The 21,121-nt window shown below is 47.3% G+C and overlaps 2 protein-coding genes across 8 annotated transcripts in view; one reads left to right on the top strand and one right to left on the bottom strand.

The window, feature by feature from the left end:
* The window catches only part of MTMR3 (myotubularin related protein 3), a 100,693-nt gene that overhangs the window by 6,140 nt on the left and 73,432 nt on the right, over nucleotides 1-21,121 (top strand). For 2 of the 6 annotated variants that reach the window (XM_056528685.1, XM_056528681.1), the window contains exon 1: nucleotides 15,785-16,012. The exons of 1 other annotated variant lie outside the window; for it this stretch is intronic. The gene's annotated coding sequence lies outside the window, so the exon portion shown is untranslated. Of the gene's footprint in view, nucleotides 1-15,784; nucleotides 16,013-21,121 lie in introns of those variants that run through there. 3 more of the 6 variants (XM_056528686.1, XM_056528687.1, XM_056528684.1) reach the window with 2 other exon arrangements.
* The window catches only part of ASCC2 (activating signal cointegrator 1 complex subunit 2), an 85,607-nt gene that overhangs the window by 48,614 nt on the left and 15,872 nt on the right, over nucleotides 1-21,121 (bottom strand). The window contains exon 1 of one of the 2 annotated variants that reach the window (XM_056528693.1): nucleotides 19,479-19,612. The exons of the other annotated variant lie outside the window; for it this stretch is intronic. The gene's annotated coding sequence lies outside the window, so the exon portion shown is untranslated. Of the gene's footprint in view, nucleotides 1-19,478; nucleotides 19,613-21,121 lie in introns of those variants that run through there. 2 annotated transcript variants of the gene reach the window in all.

Genomic DNA, 21,121 nt, shown 5'->3' with positions numbered 1-21,121 from the left:
GCATAGAGTTGGTTGTCACGAAGTCTCTGAAGAACCATACGGACATGCTGGCGGTGTTCTTCTAGATTGGCAGAAAAAATTAGGATATCGTCCAGATATACAACAACACAGGAGTATAACAGATCACGAAAAATTTCATTGACAAAGTCTTGGAAGACGGCAGGGGCATTGCACAGTCCAAAGGGCATGACCAGATACTCAAAGTGTCCATCTCTGGTGTTAAATGCCGTTTTCCACTCGTCCCCCTCTCTGATGCGGATGAGGTTATAGGCGCCTCTTAAGTCCAATTTAGTGAAGATGTGGGCACCTTGGAGGCGATCAAAGAGTTCAGAGATGAGGGGTAAGGGGTAGCGGTTCTTAACCGTGATTTTATTAAGACCGCGGTAGTCAATGCAAGGACGTAGGGAGCCATCTTTTTTGGACACAAAGAAAAATCCGGCTCCGGCAGGAGAGGAGGATTTACGGATAAAGCCCTTTTTTAGATTCTCCTGGACGTATTCGGACATGGCAAGAGTCTCTGGGGCAGAGAGAGGATAAATTCTGCCCCGGGGTGGAGTAGTACCCGGGAGGAGGTCGATAGGGCAATCATAAGGCCTGTGAGGAGGTAGAGTCTCAGCTTGTTTTTTGCAGAAAACATCCGCGAAGTCCATATAGGCCTTAGGGAGACCGGTTACTGGAGGAACCACAGAGTTACGGCAAGGGTTACTGGGAACCGGTTTTAGACAGTTCTTGGAACAAGAGGGCCCCCAACTCTTGATCTCCCCAGTGGACCAATCCAGGGTTGGGGAATGAAGTTGAAGCCAGGGAAGTCCAAGGAGAATTTCTGAGGTGCAATTGGGGAGGACCAAAAGTTCAATCCTCTCATGATGAGATCCGATGCTCATAAGAAGGGGCTCCGTGCGGAAACGTATGGTACAGTCCAATCTTTCATTATTTACACAATTGATGTAGAGGGGTCTGGCGAGACTGGTCACCGGGATGTTGAACCTGTTGACGAAAGAGGCCAAAATAAAATTTCCTGCAGATCCAGAGTCCAAGAAGGCCACAGCAGGGAAGGAGAAGGCAGAGGCAGACATCCGCACAGGCACTGTAAGACGTGGAGAAGCAGAGTAGACATCAAGGACTGTCTCACCTTTGTGCGGAGTCAGCGTACGTTTTTCCAGGCGGGGAGGACGGATAGGACAATCCCTCAGGAAGTGTTCGGTACTAGCACAGTACAGGCAGAGGTTCTCCATACGGCGTCGTGTCCTCTCTTGAGGTGTCAGGCGAGACCGGTCGACCTGCATAGCCTCCACGGCGGAAGGCACAAGAACAGATTGCAGGGGACCAGAGGAGAGAGGAGCCGAGGAGGAGAAACGCCTCGTGCGAACAGAGTCCATATCTTGGCGGAGTTCCTGACGCCTTTCGGAAAAACGCATGTCAATGCGAGTGGCTAGGTGAATAAGTTCATGTAGATTAGCAGGAATTTCTCGTGCGGCCAGAACATCTTTAATGTTGCTGGATAGGCCTTTTTTGAAGGTCGCGCAGAGGGCCTCATTATTCCAGGACAATTCTGAAGCAAGAGTACGGAATTGTACGGCATACTCGCCAACGGAAGAATTACCCTGGACCAGGTTCAACAGGGCAGTCTCAGCAGAAGAGGCTCGGGCAGGTTCCTCAAAGACACTTCGGATTTCCGAGAAGAAGGAGTGTACAGAGGCAGTGACGGGGTCATTGCGGTCCCAGAGCGGTGTGGCCCATGACAGGGCTTTTCCGGACAGAAGGCTGACTACGAAAGCCACTTTAGACCTTTCAGTGGGAAACAGGTCCGACATCATCTCCAGATGCAGGGAACACTGGGAAAGAAAGCCACGGCAAAACTTAGAGTCCCCATCAAATTTATCCGGCAAGGATAGGCGTAGCCCAGGAGCGGCCACTCGCTGCGGAGGAGGTGCAGGAGCTGGCGGCGGAGATGACTGCTGAAGCTGTGGTAGTAACTGTTGTAGCATAACGGTCAGTTGAGACAGCTGTTGGCCTTGTTGCGCTATCTGTTGTGACTGCTGGGCGACCACCGTGGTGAGGTCAGCGACAACTGGCAGAGGAACTTCAGCGGGATCCATGGCCGGATCTACTGTCACGATGCCGGCTGGCAGGTAGTGGATCCTCTGTGCCAGAGAGGGATTGGCGTGGACCGTGCTAGTGGACCGGTTCTAAGCCACTACTGGTTTTCACCAGAGCCCGCCGCAAAGCGGGATGGTCTTGCTGCGGCGGTAGTGACCAGGTCGTATCCACTAGCAACGGCTCACCTCTCTGGCTGCTGAAGATAGGCGCGGTACAAGGGAGTAGGCAGAAGCAAGGTCGGACGTAGCAGAAGGTCGGGGCAGGCAGCAAGGATCGTAGTCAGGGGCAACGGCAGAAGGTCTGGAAACACAGGCAAGGAACACACAAGGAACGCTTTCACTGGCACTAAGGCAACAAGATCCGGCAAGGGAGTGCAAGGGAAGTGAGGTAATATAGGGAAGTGCACAGGTGATTACCCTAATTGGAACCACTGCGCCAATCAGCGGCGCAGTGGCCCTTTAAATCGCAGAGACCCGGCGCGCGCGCGCCCTAGGGAGCGGGGCCGCGCGCGCCGGGACAGAACAGACGGGGAGCGAGTCAGGTAGGGGAGCCGGGGTGCGCATCGCGAGCGGGCGCTACCCGCATCGCGAATCGCATCCCGGCTGGCAGCGGGATCGCAGCGCCCCGGGTCAGAGGACGTGACCGGAGCGCTGCAGCGGAGAGAGAGAAGCGAGCGCTCCGGGGAGGAGCGGGGACCCGGAGCGCTCGGCGTAACAGGAAGAACACTGAGCGGGGAATTTATCAAAACCTGTGCAGAGGAAAAGTTGCTCAGTTGCCCATAGCAACCAATCAGATCCCTTCTTTTATTTTTTACAGGCCTTGTTAAATGGGCACTGTCATGAAATCTAAAAATTGATATGTTGTAGTACTTAAGTACTACAACATATCTCTAATATACTTTAATTAAAAAAAGTGATTTTAAACAAGTTTAAAATCACTTTTAAATTCGGCCACTAGGGGTCGCCCTCCTAGTGTCCGAATGCATTCTGCAGTGACGTCACTACTGGATTTCGACTCATTTCAGCCTGGCAATGAGTTGAAATCCAGTCACTGCGGTGCTCGCTCGCGCCTGTCAATCAGACAGGCGAGAGCGAGCACGCTGATAGCTGAGGCTGCGCGCATTGGCCAGCTCCACTGGCCTCGCGCGCGGCCCCGCCCGCCCCCGTTACCCTGTCCGGAGGCCGTTACCCTGTCCGGAGGCCGTTACCCTGTCCGGAGGCAGCTCATTGATCCTCCGGTAAGTCTTCACCACTGGAGGAATGGGGTGGGGGAAGCGGGGTTCGGGGGAGCGCCGCCGCTCAGCACTAGAGGTATGGGGGTGGGGAGCGGGGTTCGGAAGAGCGCCGCCGCCGCTGCTGCTGCTCCCGAAGTAGCACTGCTGCGCTAATAAAGTTATTGTTTTCACCACAGGGTGCCTCCAGCTGTTTCACCACTACAACTCCCAGAATGCCCTGACAGCCAGTAGATGTCAGGGCAAGCTGGGAGTTGTAGTGGTGAAACAGCTGGAGGCACCCTGTATAGTGAGCTAAGGGCGGAAGTGCCGGACCCAGCAGGCATCAGTGACGTGGTGCCTGCTGGGGAAGTCTGCCTGGTAGTGAGCACACTACCAGGCAGACAAAAAGGGATTTTAATATAGTAAAAAAAAAATGTAAAGGGAGGGAGGGGGTTAGGGAGAGATGGACAATAGGCAGGGACAGAAAGAAAGAAAAAATGGATGGTGGGAGCTACCCTTTAAAGATGAAAGAAGCGAGCTGATTGGTAGCTATGGGCAACTGGGCAACTAGGCAACTTTTCCTTTTACACAGGTTTTGATTAATCTCCCCCTGACTCCTTAAAGGGGTTATCCAGGAAAAAACTTTTTTTTATATCAAAAAACTTTTTTTTATATCAACAGGCTCCAGAAAGTTAAACAGATTTGTAAATTACTTCTATTAAAAAATCTTAATCCTTTCAATAATTATCAGATGCTGAAGTTGAGTTGTTCTTTTCTGCTCTCTGATGACACTTGTCTCGGGAACCGCCCAGGTTTAGAAGCAAATCCTCATAGCAAACCTCTTCTACTCTGTGCAGTTCCCGAGACAAACAGAGATGTCAGCAGAGAGCACTTAGACAGAAAACAACAACTCAACTTCAGCATCTGATAATTATTGAGCCAGTTGATATAAAAAAAATTTTTTTCCTGGAATTCTCCTTTAAGGTGTTGACATTGCTGGAGAGTTTTATTTCAGCTTTTTTGATGCTGTTGGAGAGGTGTCTTGGGCTGTGTTGTGGTATTTGTTTGGTGCTGCCAAGTATTTTGTGCTGCACTGTGATATTTGTCTGATGCTGCTGGAGAGGTATTTTCTGCTGCACTGGGATATTTGTCTGATGCTGCTGGAGAGGTATTTTCTGCTGCACTGGGATATTTGTCTGGTGCTGCTGGAAAGTATTTTTCTAGTACACATTGGCCCAGATTTAATAATCTGTCCAGGACAAAAAACTATAGTGATTTTCCCATAACAACCAATCACAACTCAGCTTTCTTTTTACCAGAGCTTGTTCAGACATGAAAGCTGTGCTGTGATTGGTTATTATGGGAAAATCACTCCAGTTTTTGCCATGGACATATTTATAAATGTGGGTCAGTGTGTAATGTACATGACCCTAAAGAAGGAGTGGCGGGCCAAGTGACACATGGTTATTAAACTAAAGAGATGCAGGGGGCTGCAGCAAGACCAGACTAAGTAGCTGGGGAGAAAATACAGTCTTGATACCCGGGTGGAGGCTGACTGCCTTGCAGAGACTAAGCTGACTGGTGAGTGGGTGGGCAGAAGAGAGCCTCCCCTTGGCACTACAAGTAGAAACAGCATACTACAGCTGACACTGGAGCTGCCATGGTATACCTGTGGAATTGCCAAGAAACGATGAACTGTAAATATTTTCTATGTGGTGAGGGTGTTGATGGTAGGGCAGATGTTATTACCTTAGGGGCAGATGGCCTTAACCCCTTGTGTTCCTGACGCAAGGGCATAGTTATCCTCTACACCACCTGAGGTTTGGCCGCTGGTTCCTGGGCCAGGCGTGGGGCAAATAATCACTTTGATGCAAGGTTACAGAACAACACCAGCTTTACTGAGGTAGAGAGATGGTGTAGTGTTTACAACTCAGTTAGGCCCAAGGAGATAACCAGTGACTTTAGGAGACTTGCAGGCTCGCTGGGACTTGGACTTAATTATGCAATCCCACGCTGACTTTAGCAGGCTTGATAGACTTGACTATGACTGTTATAGAACTAATCATATGATGGCTTTTTGCAATATAAATTTATTTTAAAAAATCTATATTTTCCCTAGAAATAAAATCAAAAAATAGCCACCACTAGGGGTCGTTTGTCTTTATCCAGACAGACTAGTGTTGATTTTGCAGCATATCAGATACCAGCCGTAAAGCGTGTCGGTATCCAGTATAGGAGATTTCTGTTGTATGCCATACAGCTTATGCGCGGGCACGCACTGCCTGTGAACGAGTGCAGGGAGCGCGCACACACAGGCACAGGTGCCTACGGTGGGGGAACTCCGATACAGTACCCCCCCCCCCCATTTTCAGCTGCACCCCATCCTGTCAAATCTGGGGGAACTGCCACCTAATGTGGGGGAACTGCTAATGTGGTGGAACTGCTACCTAATGTGGTGGAACTGCTACCTAATGTGGTGGAACTGCTACCTAATGTGGGTAAACTGTGCTACTGGGGGGGGAACTCTGATGCCTGTAGCTGCTGTGGGGGAACTCAGGTGCCTGTAGCTACTGTTGGGGAACTCTGATGCCTGTAACTACTGTGGGGGAACTCCAATGCCTGTACCTACTGTGGGGAAATTCTGATGCCTGTAGCTACTGTGGGGGAACTCAGGTGCCTGCGCATACTGTGGGGGAACTCCGATGCCTGTAGCTGCTGTGGGGGAACTCAGATGCCTGTGCTTTACTGTGGGGAACTCCAATGCCTGTAGCTACTGTGGGGGAACCCTGATGCCTGTAGCTGCTGTGAGGGAACTCAGGTGCCTGCGCATACTGTGGGGGAACTCCGGTGCCTGAAGCTACAGTGGGGGAACTCGGGTGCCTGTAGCTACTGTGAGGGAACTCTGGTACCTGTCCCTATTGTGGGGGAACTCTGGTGCCAGCCAGTGACAGCTATGTTGATTAGCATCCAACTTTACTAGGAAAAGATAAAACAGATAGAAAATGTATTCATAAAGATGCTATACTTTTATCTATAAAATCCTTGCACTAATTTTATAAAGATCTTTTCTTATATTTATACATTTTATCCTGTTATGAACTCGACATTATGTCTTAGGAATACTGCAGGCAAGCATCTTCCTCTGTGTAACATGTACAGCATGAAACCAGAGAGGAAAGGGTTACAGAGTAGAGTGCGGTGATTGGCTGACAGCTCAGGCTCCCTCTGAGACTCAGAGCAGATGAGTCATCACTGTGAGGGAGACAGACTGACATGCCCCCTCCATCCTGCCTGATGGAAACGTAACTGAGCAGCAGATAAATGCTTATATCTCTGGATATAAAGATCCTAGAGACCTAAAACTGAGTCCACCTGAAAGGACCAAACAGTGTACAGAAGGGCCACCACAAACTCTCCCTCTTAAATGAAGCCGTCCTCTGCGTAATTCCTTGAATATGGGTGAGGGACTAGGCCACTGGCCTAAAACAAGAGTAAACAGTTCCTGGGGCATTTTTAGTAAATGTCCTGTACAGGGCTGGTGAACTGAAAAAAAGAGTTCATGTGGCATTTTGAACAACATCCATACATACTCAAACAATAGGGTGTTTAAACTAGGATGAAATCAACAACAATTTTATACGAGGTTCTTCTGACTTTTCAACTGCTTGGTTATTGTTAGTATGGATAAGGCTGCCTGAGGCTCTCTACCCTGATGCCTGTGCTAACAGGGCCCATCGGCATGTATGCTACTTCTTCCCGTAACATTTGATAAGCAGTGATATTGACATTGTACAACACATGACAACAATACATACAGTCATGGCCGTAAATGTTGGCACCCCTGAAATTTTTCAAGAAAATTAAGTATTTCCCACAGAAAAAAACTGCAGTAACACATGTTTTGCGATACACATTTTTATTTCCTTTGTATGTATTGGAACTAAACCACAAAAGGGAGGAAAGAAAGCAAATTGGACATAATGTCACACCAAACTCCAAAAATGGTCTGGACATAATTATTGGCACCCTTTCAAAATTGTCGATAAATAAGTGTTTCAATTATGTGATGCTCCATTAAAGGGGTACTCTGCCCCTAGACATCTTATCCCCTATCCAAAGGATAGGGGATAAGATGTCAGATCGCCGGGGTCCCGCTGCTGGGGACCCCGGGGATCGCTGCTGCAGCACCCCGCTATCATTACTGCGCAGAGCGAGATCGCTCTGCACGTAATGATGGGCAATACAGGGGCCGGAGCATCGCTACGTCACGGCTCCGCCCCTCGTGACGTCACGGCCCGCCCCCGTCAATACAAGTCTATGGGAGGGGGCGTGGCGGTCGTCACGCCCCCTGCCATAGACTTGCATTAAGGGGACGGGCCGTGATGTCATGAGGGGCGGAGCCATGACATCACGCTGCTCCGGCCCCTGTATCGCCCGTCATTACGCACAGAGCGAACTCGCTCTGTGCACTAATGATGGCGGGGTGCCGCAGCGGCGATCCCCGGGGTCCCCAGCAGCGGGGCCGCGGCGATCTAAGATCTTATCCCCTATCCTTTGGATAGGGGATAAGATGCCAGGGGCGGAGTACCCCGTTAAACTTACCTGGGGCAAGTAACAGGCGTGGGCAATATAAAAAATCAAATCTGAACGCAGTAAAAAAGGAGAGAAGTTCACTTAGTCTTTGCATTATGTGTCTGTGTGTGCTACACTAAGCATGGACGACAGAAAGAGAAGAGAACTGTCCAAGGACTTGAGAACCAATATTGTGGAACAATATCAACAATCTCAAGGTTACAAGTCCATCTCCAGAGATCTAGATTTGCCTTTGTCCACAGTGCGCTACATTATCAAGAAGTTTGCAAACCACAGCACTGTAGCTAATCTCCCTGGGCCTGGACAGAAGAGAAAAATTGATGAAAGGTGTCAACGCAGGATAGTCCGGATGGTGGATAAGCAGCCCCAAACAAGGTCCAAAGATATTCAAGCTGTCCTGCAGGCTCAGGGAGCATCAGTGTCAGCGCAAACTATCTGTTGACATTTAAATGAAATGAAACGCTATGGCAGGAGACCCAGGAGGGTACCCCTGCTGACACCGAGACATAAAAAAGCAAGACTACATTTTGCCAAAATGAACTTGAGTAAGCCAAAATCCTTCTGGGAAAACATCTTGTGGACAGATGAGACCAAGATAGAGCTTTTTTGTAAAGCACATCATTCTACTGTTTACCGAAAAATGAGGCCTACAAAGAAAAGAACACAGTACCTACAGTGAAATATGGTGGAGGTTCAATGATGTTTTGGGGTTGTTTTGCTGCCTCTGGCACTGGGTGCCTTGAATGTGTGGAAGGCATCATGAAATCTGAGGATTACCAACGGATTTTGAGTCGCACTGTACAGCCCAGTGTCAGAAAGCTGGGTTTGCGTCCGAGATCTTGGGTCTTCCAGCAGGACAATGACCCCAAACATACGTCAAAAAGCAACAAGAAATGGATGCAACAAAGCACTGGAGAGTTCTGAAGTGGCCAGCAATGAATCCAGATCTAAATCCCATTGAACAGCTGTGGAGAGAGCTTAAAATTGTTGTTGGGAAAAGTCGCCCTTCCAATAAAAGAGACCTGGAGCAGTTTGCAAAGGAAGAGTGGTCAAACATTCTGGCTGAGAGGTGTAAGAAGCTTATTGATGGTTATAGGAAGCGACTGATTTCAGTTATTTTTTCCAAAGGTTGTGCAACCAAATATTAAGTTAAGGGTGCCAATAATTTTGTCCTGACCATTTTTGGAGTTTGGTGTGACATTATGTCCTTGCTTTTTTCCCTCTCTTTTTTTGGTTTAGTTCCAATACACACAAAGGAAATAAACATGTGTATAGCAAAACATGTGTTACTGCAATCCTTTTCTGTGAGAAATACCGTATTTATCGGGGTATACCACGCACCGGCCTATAACACACACCCTCATTTTACCAAGGATATTTGGGTAAAAAAAAATATCCATGGTAAAATGAGGGTGCGTGTGTGCGCGTGTATACCCCGATACATCCCCAGGAAAGGCAGGGGGAGAGAGGCCGTCGCTGCCCGCTTCTCTCCCCCTGCCTTTCCTGGGGTCTAGAGCCCTGCTGCCGGCCCTTCTCTCCCCCTGGCTATCGGCGCCGCTGCCCGTTCTCTCCCCCTGACTATCGGTACCGGCGCCGATATCCAGGGGGAGAGAAGCGGCGCCGACAGCCAGGGGGAGAGAAGGGGCAGTGGCACCCATTGCCGGCGCCGCTGCCCCGTTGCCTCCCCCCATCCCCGGTGGCATAATTACCTGGGTCGGGTCCGCGCTGCTCCAGGCCTCCGGCGTGCGTCCCCTGCGTCGTTGCTATGCACGGGGCGGCGCACTGACGTCATGCGCCGCGCCATGCAGCGCATAGCAACGACGAAGGGGACGCACGCCGGAGGCCTACAGCAGCGCGGACCCAGGTAATTATGCCACCGGGGATGGGGGGAGGCAACGGGGCAGCGGCGCCGGGAATGGGTGCCGCTGCCCCTTCTCTCCCCCTGGCTATCAGCGCCGGTACCGATAGCCAGGGGGTGAGAAGGGCCGGCAGCAGGGCTCTAGACCCCAGGGAAGGCAGGGGAGAGAAGCGGGCAGCGACGGCCTCTCTCCCCCTGCCTTTCCTGGGGCGGTATCGGCGTATAACACGCACATAGACTTTAGGCTAAAAATTTTAGCCTAAAAAGTGCGTGTTATACGCCGATAAATACGGTACTTAATTTTCTTGAAACATTTCAGGGGTGCCAACATTTACGGCCATGACTGTATGTACATGATAGCTCTGCCACTTTTATGTGCTACGTACGACCTTCAGGTGATCTCTCTGGCCACAAGAGAACCCTTTGCACATTGGACAGGAAATAATAGACAGTAGACATGACACATCTTGTGGACTGATATGGGCTGAATATACATAGACTATATACAGTAGCTACAGTCCTAACGGAATATGACATATGAACATTTTTATACACGATACATAATATGTACATTAGCGACTGATATTTTTACTTACTTTTTGTACACTTTATGTACTTTCTGTACATAAAATTATTTACTTTCTAATGACTAGACAATAATAATATATTTTTGACTACTGACTATTATATACATAAGCATTATATACACTAACGTGCATTCTATGTCAATGAGTTAAGTAGATACGCTTTTCCTGATAGGCTCAGGATACCTCCTGTATAACCGCCATAGCTAGCAAGAACATTGGACACTATAGACATTTTATGCAAACATTTTATATACACTTTTTATTACAAGTTGTCCCATTGAATCAACTTCACAATAATACTTATTGTTGCATATACTTGTGCAAAAACAGGAAACAATATATTATTCTTTGCATGGAATAATAGTACCGCTCTACAGTTCTGGTACTCAAGAGTCTGTAGTAAAGGATCAGGGCCGGGGTTAGGGCGGGGCAAACCAGGTAATTGCTTAGGGCCCCCCATCCCCCAGGGCTGCTCAGCATAGGCGTGCACACGGGGTGCCCAGGGGGGATCCGCGGCCGCCACTGAGCAGCCCGCAGGGGGCGCCCGTCATATTCTGGACATCCCTGTGTCCTGAAAGATCTTTTCAGGACACAAGGATGTCTCTGTTACCTTTCTGCGGCAGCCCCTGTATTATCTTTAAAAATGCAGGGGCCGCCGGGAGGTAGCACACGCAGGGTTGTCACTGATGTCCCGTGCGTACACCCATAGCAATGGAGGAGCGGAGCATCGAGGAGGACGTGCGCCAGCTGGCATGGTAAGTCACCAGCACCAGCTGGCAGCACGTCATCTTTGGTGTTCCGACCACAGTTCCTCCGGTCCCGGGACCTACTGCTATGGTCTATAGGCCATAGCAGTAAAACGTGACCCCGGACCGGAGGACCGGTGGTCAGAACACTGAAGTGGGGCAGTACACAGACATACAGTCTCCAGCCATACACTGTATATGGCTGAAGGCTGTATGTCTGTCGGGGAACTATACTGCAACTAATGTGGGGAACTATACTGTACCTAATGTGGGGGGAACTATACTGCACCTAATGTGGGGAACTATACTGCACCTAATGTGGGGGGAACTATACTGCACCTAATGTGGGGAACTATACTTCACCTAATGTGGGGAACTATACTGCACCTAATGTGGGGGAACTATACTGCACCTAATGTGGGGGAACTATACTGCACCTAATGTGGGGAGAACTATACTTGACCTAATGTGGGGAACTATACTGCACCTAATGTGGGGAACTATACTGCACCTAATGTGGGGGAACTATACTGCACCTAATGTGGTGAACTATACTTCACCTAATGTGGGGAACTATACTGCACCTAATGTGGGGGGAACTATACTGCACCCAATGTGGGGAAACTGTACTGCACCTAATGTGGGGGGAACTGTACTGCACCTAATTTGGGGGGAACTATACTGCCAACCTAATGTGGGGGAACTATACTGCCAACCTTATGTGGGGGAACTATACTGCCAACCTAATGTGGGGGAACTATACAAAAATATGGATAAAAATGGATGTATGATGGTCATTTTTTTGCACTTTGATTTGTAGTTTTTATCGGTACCATTTTTCTTTTGATGGGACTTTTCAATTGCTTTTTAGATATTTTTATGGTATTTGAAGAGGCCAAATCTGGTTAGTGCATTATTACGACTTTTGGGGTCCCGCTTTTGATTTTGCCTAGGGCCACGCTAAGCCTAAAACCGACCCTGTAAAGGATCATGGCTTGAGCTGGGCACATAATCTTACACAGAATGGTTACAGGTAGTTCTTGGTTAGTCCACCAGGTGCATTTCCTGAACGTTACGTTGAACCTGTAAAACAGTAGCGGTGCTCCCACAAAACAATTGTCAGTCTCACGGCTTAGTAGTAATAAAGAGAAACAAAATTAACACATGTGAGTTCAATCCCAGAAATTTTCCATCCCAACCTCGCCTGTCAGGATGCTTTCTAGGTTGGGACATTAATACAAACAAGTGAGTAAATGATGTCTGGCACCTAGGGCCAGTCTGATAGTAATGTCCCTTGGTGAGAGAACATAACATTTCTAATTCTTAGAGAATCACCAATCAGGCTCAGATAATATTAAAAATAGATTTTTTTATATTCAAAAATATAAAGTGATGTACAAAAAAGTGCTTGGGATGGGTGATTAGGAGACAGGTGAGGGCCTACACTGGGATCCCTACCTGACTAGGTGGGGGATCTCCTGATACTAAGTGTGGATAGGGTTAGGAGAACAACATAGACAATAAAACTGAACGCAAATCAGCGGACCTCTCTTGCAAAGCAAAGCAAGAAATTTCATCCACACGCTGCAGAAAATATCTTGGATTTTAAATAGTTTATTTTCCCAATGAATTTAAAAGGAAAGTTCACAGACTCTGCAGTAAGATGTAATTGTTCTAGATTTCACAGATTTTTTACACAGTTTTTTTCTTCTTTAAAAAGACTTTTTCAGCACTATGGGGGAGATTTCTCAAAACCCCTCTAGAAGTTGGAAATGAAAGAAGTGATCTGATTGGTTGCTATGGGCAACTATTCCTTTGCACCGATTTTGATAAATCTCCCCCTATAAATCCACATTGACAAATCTGCAGCATTTTGGTGTGACTTTGCTGCAGCAGCTTTTCCATGGTGGGGAGTCCTATCTTGGTGCCAGTTGAGAGGCTTGAACCATCTAACGCTATTCCTGTTGTGGGTGGTCATCACCAGATTCTCTCATCTTGCCAAGGGTTCACCCCTACCCCTGCTTGCTCAGTTTATACAATCGCTTGCATCATACAGTTTAAGGAAGGGTGTGTTCACATGTGCATATTTTTGCTGCAGATTTTGCTGTCCATTGACTTAAGTGGGCAGCAAAATCTGTTTACCCCTTAAGGACCAAGCCCATTTTCACGTTAAAGGGGTAGTCCAGTGGTGAAAAACTTATCCCCTATCCTAAGGATTGGGGATAAGTTTGAGATCGCGGGGGGTCCGACCGCTGGGGCCCCCTGCGATCTCTCTGTACAAGGCCCTGGCTTTCCGGCCAGATAGCGGGTGTCGACCCCCGCACGAAGCGGCGGCCGACACGCCCCCTCAATACATCTCTATGGCAGAGCTGGAGATTGCCGAAGGCAGCGCTTCGGCTCTGCCATAGAGTTGTATTGAGGGGGCGTGTCGGCCGCCGCTTCGTGCGGAGGTCGAAACGCCCCCTTCCCGCGGGCCGGCTCCGTACAGGAGATCGTAGGGGGCCCCAGCAGTCGGACCCCCCGTGATCTGCAACTTATCCCCTATCCTTAAGATAGGGAATAAGTTGTTCACCACTGAGTCACCACTGGACTACTCCTTTAAGGACCAGGCCAATTTTATTTTAGCGTTTTCATTTTTTCCTCCTCGCCTTCTAACATCCATAACTCTTTTATATTTCCATCTGCAGACCCATATGAGGGCTTGTTTTTTGCGTGACCAATTGTACTTTGTAATGAAACCTCTCATTTTACTATAAAATGTAAGGCGAACCCAAAAAACATTTTTTTTTAGGGAGGAAATTTAAATGAAAACCAAAATTTTGCACATTTTGGAGGGGTTCGTTTTCACACTGTACAATTTACTGTAAAAATGACATGTGTTCTTTATTCTGTGGGTCAATACGATTAAAATGATACCCATGGCTAGATACTTTTATATTTTTGTACCGCTTAAAAAAAATCTAAAACTTTTTGTACAAAATCAGTAATCTAAAGTCGCCCTATTTTGACCACCTATAACTTTTTCATTTTTCTGTAAATAGAGCGGTATGAGGGCTCATTTTTTTTGCGCTGTCATCTGTACTTTTTTGTATCATTTTTATTAATTTAAAAAAAAAAAATGTGACAAAAAAGCAGCATTTTTGGACTTTTTTATTTTTTACGTTTACGCCATTCACCGTACGGGATCATTAACATTATATTTTGATAGTTTGGACATTTACACACGCTTCGATACCAAATATGTTTATTAAAATATAAGAATTACGCTTTTTGGGGGTAAAATGGGAAAAACTGACAATTTTTATTGGGGAGGGGATTTTTCACTTTTTTTTTTTAATTTTTCAACTTTTTTTTGTTACACTTTTTATGTCCCCATAGGGGACTATCTATAGCAATCCTTTGATTGCCAATACTTTTCAGTGCTATGTACAGGACACAGCACTGCTCAGTATTATCGGTGATCTTCTGCTCTGGTCTGCTCGATCTCAGACCAGAGCAGAAGACCCCGGGAAACGGCCGGAGCAAGGTGAGGGGACCTCCGGCCGCCATGCTGGATGATCGGATCGCCGCGGCAGCGCTGCGGGCGATCCGATCATCCATTCAAAGTACCGCAATGCTGCAGATGCCATGATCTGTATTGATCACAGCATCTGAGGGGTTAATGGCGGACATCCGTGCGATCGCGGATTTTGGCCATTACGGAACCTGCCGTGTATGAAACAAGCACCGTTCCGATGCTCGCGGTCATACACAGGACGTAAATGTACATCCTGGTGCGGGAAGTCCCGCCAAATCAGGACGTACATTTACGTCCGTGGTCGTTAAGGGGTTAAAGGGGAACTTCGGTGGAAACAAGTAGAAAACAAATGTTTTCAAATCAACTGGTGCCTAAAAGTTAAACAGATTTGTAAATGACTTCTATTTAAAAAAATCGTAATCCTTCCAGTACTTATTAGCTGCTGTATAAAACAGAGAAATGTGTGAATTTCTTTTCTGTCTGACAACAGTGCTCTCTGCTGACACCCCTGTGTGTGTGTCAGGAACTGTCCAGATGAGAATAATATCCCCCATAGAAAACCTCTCCTGCTCTGTACAGTTCCTGACACTGACAGAGGTGTCAGCAGAGAGCACTGTGGTCAGACAGAAAAGAACTTCACAAATTTCTCTGTAGTATATAGCAGCTGATAAGTACTAGAAGGATTTTCAAATAGAAGTGATTTACAAATCTGCTTAACTTTCTTTTCTTTTTTTTTTTCTTAAATCCAATATCACTACAAGCAACTGGTACAGTGAAGCTTAATTGCCAAACGCACCAGGGCACATTTATATGTGTAGAGGAAGTGGTGCAGTTGCCTATAGCAACCAACCAGACTGCATTTTTCATTATTAAAAAGGCCTTTGAAAAATGCAATCTGATTGGTTGCTGTGGGCAATTGCACAACTCATCCTCTACACAGGTTTTGATAAATCTCCCCGACAATGCTGGTACAATGTCCCTTTAAGTGGTTTGTTTGGGTCTGAGCACACCACACGCCCCCACCCGTAGCCCCGCCCACAACCCGCGATGACAGCTAGAAGTCATAACACGCCAAGCCCCGCCCCCCAGGTGACACACTCACTCCAGCATGGCCTGCCTTTGGCTGAGGCTCGGCACAGCTGCGTCTACACGAGAAGAGGCGTGTGTGCGCGTGCCCGCGGTGGGTGTGGCTGTGTGCGTGCAAGTGTCCGTGCCCATGACGTACTCCCACCCCACCTTTCCAGCTGAAGGCTTTCCCTGCGTGCCCGCGCTTCCGCCATGTTGTTGTGGTTGTGAGGAGGAAGGAAGAACCCTGAGCTCGGACTGACAGCAACCGACAACGGGGAGGGGGGGGGCGAGACCGCTGACACCGGGGACTTCATCCCTCCGAGCCGCACGGTAAAGAGAGAGCCCGTTTATAGCGTGTCATGGCCGCCTTCTCATACATGTCCTGTACAGATGTAATAGGCATACACCGGGGCTTCTGTCTGTACACTCTATGCTGGTGGATACCGGGGCAGTGCAGTGTACACCGGTCACATGATGTACAGGCCTGGCCACTGAATGGGAAGGCGCTATATACTGTCATTTCTGATTCATTTATCTCCACCCGGCCTGTATATAGTGATGTATATATTAATGACATAATGTGGATGTCTGATCGCTCCATATGTAGGATAGATATCATCCATAAGATGTATGGCTTTTGTAGTTCAGTGGCCTTCAAACTGTGAACCCCCAGATGTTGCAAAACTACAACTCCCAGCATGCCTGGACAGCCGTTGGCTGTTCGGGCATGCTGGGAATTGTAGTTTTGCAATGTATGGAGACCATGGACGTGGATCAGTGGTCCCCAAACTGTGGCCCTCCAGATGTTGCTAAACTACAACTCCCAGCATGCCTGGACAGCCGTTGGCTTTCCGGGCATGCTGGGAATTGTAGTTTTGCAATGTATGGAGACCATGGACGTGGATCAGTGGTCCCCAAACTGTGAACCCCCAGATGTTGCAAAACTACAACTCCCAGCATGCCTGGACAGCCGTTGGCTGTCCGGGCATGCTGGGAATTGTAGTTTTGCAATGTATGGAGACCATGGACGTGGATCAGTGGTCCCCAAACTGTGAACCCCCAGATGTTGCAAAACTACAACTCCCAGCATGCCTGGACAGCCGTTGGCTGTCCGGGCATGCTGGAAATTGTAGTTTTGCAATGTATGGAGACCATGGACGTGGATCAGTGGTCCCCAAACTGTGGCCCTCCAGATGTTGCAAAACTACAACTCCCAGCATGCCTGGACAGCCGTTGGCTGTCCAGGCATGCTGGGAATTGTAGTTTTGCAACATCTGGAGGGCCACAGTTTGGGGACCACTGACGTAGATGATTGCAGCCACTGTACCTATGCACATTGCTATATTTCCTTTAACAATCGTAACGTTATTTCATTACCCATCGTAATAATAGCTTGTGTGTTCGGTTATGACATCAAAACCGGTAGCACATATATGCCATAATGCCCACTGTGTACCCTGGTAGTATCTCCGCAGGGTCGGGGGTCTCCCTGATATCCGTATAGAATCCTGGTGTAGGGAGTATTTGTTGGTTTAGTATGATGATGCTTCACGCAGTGTTTGTGTAGTGTTTATATAGTGCCGCAAATGTACACAGTATTATACCAGGAGCAAATAGTGCCCTATGCTTAACTCTCGCTATTCTGGAGGCCTCTGCTTCTCCTACCTCTGCAGTGATGTTGGTTGTGGCCAATTCATTTGCTGTGTTGAGGAGGTTTGCAACGTGTATAGCGCCTATAGTACAGAATATAGGAACGTTGTTGGCTATTGTCACTTCCCCAAATCCGCCTCATAATGCTCTTGTGTCATCATGAAGGATTTGGTCATGTTTAGCAGGATATGTCAGTCGGGTGTTTAATACCCTGTTCACGCACTCCAGAAAAAAATAAAACCTGCATGGAAATGGCAGCTTGCTGCAGGTTTGTTCTTGTCGCATGTTCTGCACGGAGAAGCTGCATATCGGCCCCATTGATTTACCTGTCCTTGGCAGAAATGGGACTTGTGTGGGAAAAGCTCCACGTCATATGTCTAAAGCAAATCCATGTTGTGTGAACATGCCCTATGGAAACCCCTAGTGTGCAAACCTAAACTTGTATTAACGATTGATCCTGAAGTACAGGTTGCAAACTTCTAGACACGTGTCCTAAATCAGTGGTCTCTAAACCGTGGGCCTCCAGGTGTTGCAAAACTGCAACTCCAAAATGCTGGGAGTTGTAGATTTGCAACCGCTGGAAGGCCACAGTTTGGAGACACACATGAAAAATTGAGAAAATACGGTCTTAGAGGCGCTGCGCACCAACGTGGTCACAAATGGGAGGACTCGAGCCAGCACAGGACAATAAATATTTTTATTTGATACAATTGTCCTGTGCTGGCCCGAGTCCTCCCATTTGTGACCACGTTGGTGCGCAGCGCCTCTAAGACCGTATTTTCTAAATGTTTCACGTGTTGCTCAAGCTGGCCCTGGCGCAAGGGTCCAGTCCCGGTCAGAGAGCAGCAGCCATTACCTACCAAAACCATACCTCCACCAGTCCACTGCAGACATTGGCCCCAGGAACCCTGGGATCAAGGCTTGCCATCAGATCTGGTGAGTATATCACTTAGGTGTGGTGGAGGGTCACACCAAGTCTGTATACGTCAACTAAGGGAGCGCCCCCTGTTTTCTTTTTACCTCTTTTCCTACGTCTACAGTTTGGAGACCACTCTTCTACTGGCTTATTCACAAGGCGGAATTTCCGCCTCAAATTAAGGCCCATAGACTTCTATGGGATTCCGCACTTCCATTCACACACAAGTGTATATTTGAGTGCGGAATCCCATAGAAGTCTATGGGCTTTAATTTGAGGTGGGAATTCTGCCGTGTGAATAGACCCTAAGTCAGTGATCCTCAACCTGTTGCAATATTCAAATTTTTCATGCTCTGACAGCCAATGATGGTTGTAGCTTTTCAACAGTTGGAGAACCACTGGCTGGGGAACACCGGTCTGTGGTAAAAGGGCTTGCCCCAAGAGAGAACAGACATGTGATTTCAGCTTTAGGGACAGCTTTACTAGTAATTTCTATAAGAGAGTAGTCTTATTACTGTACTACGTCTCGATGCAGAAGTTATATATTTAGAGTCAAGGATTGCTCTAAAGGTAATTTCCTTAAATGGGCACTGTCATATACAAAACTTTTTATATGTTGTAAAACATGTAAAACCAATAGTTTTTGCAATTGCTTTCATTAGAAATTTTTCAGTATTTCATACTGAAAAAGCCAGTCAAACAACTGCCCCCCTGCCTGCTTGGACACATACTTGTCCTGCTGTGTCCATGCATCATCACCTATGTCATGGACACACTTCCTTGATTGACAGCTGTCAGTGCAGGGCTCACAGCTGGAGGAAAAATCCTCCCACAATCCGCTTGTGTCCCGCTACTGTCAGTGAGGACAAGCTGGGAGTTGTAGTTTTGCTAATGTTAGGGGAGATGTGAGCAGCCAAGATACTGAGGGAGGGGGCGGAGACCTGCACAGTGAGGCCACGCCCTCTCCCTTTGAGAGGAATTCTGACTAGTGAGCTAAATTAAAAGTAATAAAAAGAATAAAGGTGCTAGACACATACAAATTAGATGTACATGGTCAGGATTAGGTAGAGTGATATAGATATATATATATATATATATATATATAAAAATGTTTTTTATTGGATCTGACGGGTACGCTTTAAACCGATCCAACAGGCTGTTCACCCGCACTAAACCCAATATACTGGTTTATAGTGTTTGTAAACAGCATTTAAATGAGGGGTTACTTACTTAAATTGATGAGGTATGGCCACAGTTATACATCTTTATTCTTCTAGGTCTATTGCGCAGCTCTGCGCAATGGAGACAGGGAGCCGGCTTGCAAAGCTCCCTTGCCTTCTCCATATTCCCCGCTCTGGCCGCCCCTGTAAAGAATTTGAAAAGTCTTTACTCTCATGCCATGTGAGAGCCTGCTGGCACCTGCGCTCCATGCACGTCCTAAGGTGGGCGGCCAGCTCCCTGTCTGCATTGCACAGAGCTGAGCAATAGAAATAGAAGAATAAAGACATATAACTCTGCAAGTACTTCATTAATACAAGTAAGTGACCACGCATTTTAATGCTGTTCACCAGCACTGTAACCCAGTATATTGGTTTTAGTGCGGGTGAACATCCTGTCAGTTTCACTTTCCTGCCTTTGGTATGGATACTTTTCAGTCCATGTGAGCTCTTTAAAAAAAAAAGTGGGTTTAGCTATGGGACAAGATCCAGATCCATGACTGTATACAGGTCTTGCTAGTCATATCTTAATATTAAGATGTGATTAGCAAGGCCTGTATACAGTCATGGCTGTAAATGTTGTCACCCCTGAATTTTTTTGAAAATGAAGTATTTCTCACAGAAAAGGATTGCAGTAACACATGTTTTGCTATACACATGTTTATTCCCTTTGTGTGTATTGGAACTAAACCAAAAAAGGGAGGAAAAAAAGCTAATTGGACATAATGTCACACCAAACTCCAAAAATGGTCTGGACAAAATTATTGGCACCCTTAACTTAATATTTGGTTGCACACCCTTTGGAAAAAATAACTGAAATCAGTCGCTTCCTATAACCATCAATAAGCTTCTTACACCTCTCAGCCGGAATATTGAACCACTCTTCCTTTGCAAACTGCTCCAGGTCTCTCTTATTGGAAGGGTGCCTTTTCCCAACAGCAATTTTAAGATCTCTCCACAGGTGTTCAATGGGATTTAGATCTGGACTCATTGCTGACCACTTCAGAACTCTCCAGCGCTTTGTTGCCATCCATTTCTGGGTGCTTTTTGACGGATGTTTGGGGTCATTGTCCTGCTGGAAGACCCATGATCTCGGACGCAAACCCAGCTTTCTGACACTGGGCTGTACAGTGCGACCCAAAATCCATTGGTAATCCTCAGATTTCATGATGCCTCACACACATTCAAGGCACCATGTGCCAAAGGCAGCAAAACAACCCCAAAACATCATTGAACCTCCACCATATTTCACTGTAGGTACTGTGTTCTTTTCTTTGTAGGCCTCTTTCCATTTTCGGTAAACAGTAGAATGATGTTCTTTACCAAAAAGCTCTATCTTGGTCTCATCTGTCCACAAGATGTTTTCCCAGAAGGTTTTCAGCAAAAAGCAAAATGTAGTCTTGCTTTTTATGTCTCTGTGTCAGCAGTGGGGTTCTTCTGGGTCTCCTGCCATAGCGTTTCATTTAAATGTTGACGGATAGTTCGCGCTGACACTGATGCTCCCTGAGCCTGCAGGACAGCTTGAAACACTTTGGAACTTGTTTGGGGCTGCTTATCCACCATCCAGACTATCCTGCGTTGACACCTTTCATCAATTTTTCTCTTCCGTCCATGCCCAGGCAGATTAACTACAGTGCAGTGGGTTGCAAACTTCTT

This window comes from Hyla sarda, chromosome 1 (assembly GCF_029499605.1).
Source record: "Hyla sarda isolate aHylSar1 chromosome 1, aHylSar1.hap1, whole genome shotgun sequence".
In the NCBI taxonomy this organism is placed as follows: domain Eukaryota; kingdom Metazoa; phylum Chordata; class Amphibia; order Anura; family Hylidae; genus Hyla; species Hyla sarda.
This window is presented reverse-complemented; position numbering and strand designations above follow the sequence as displayed.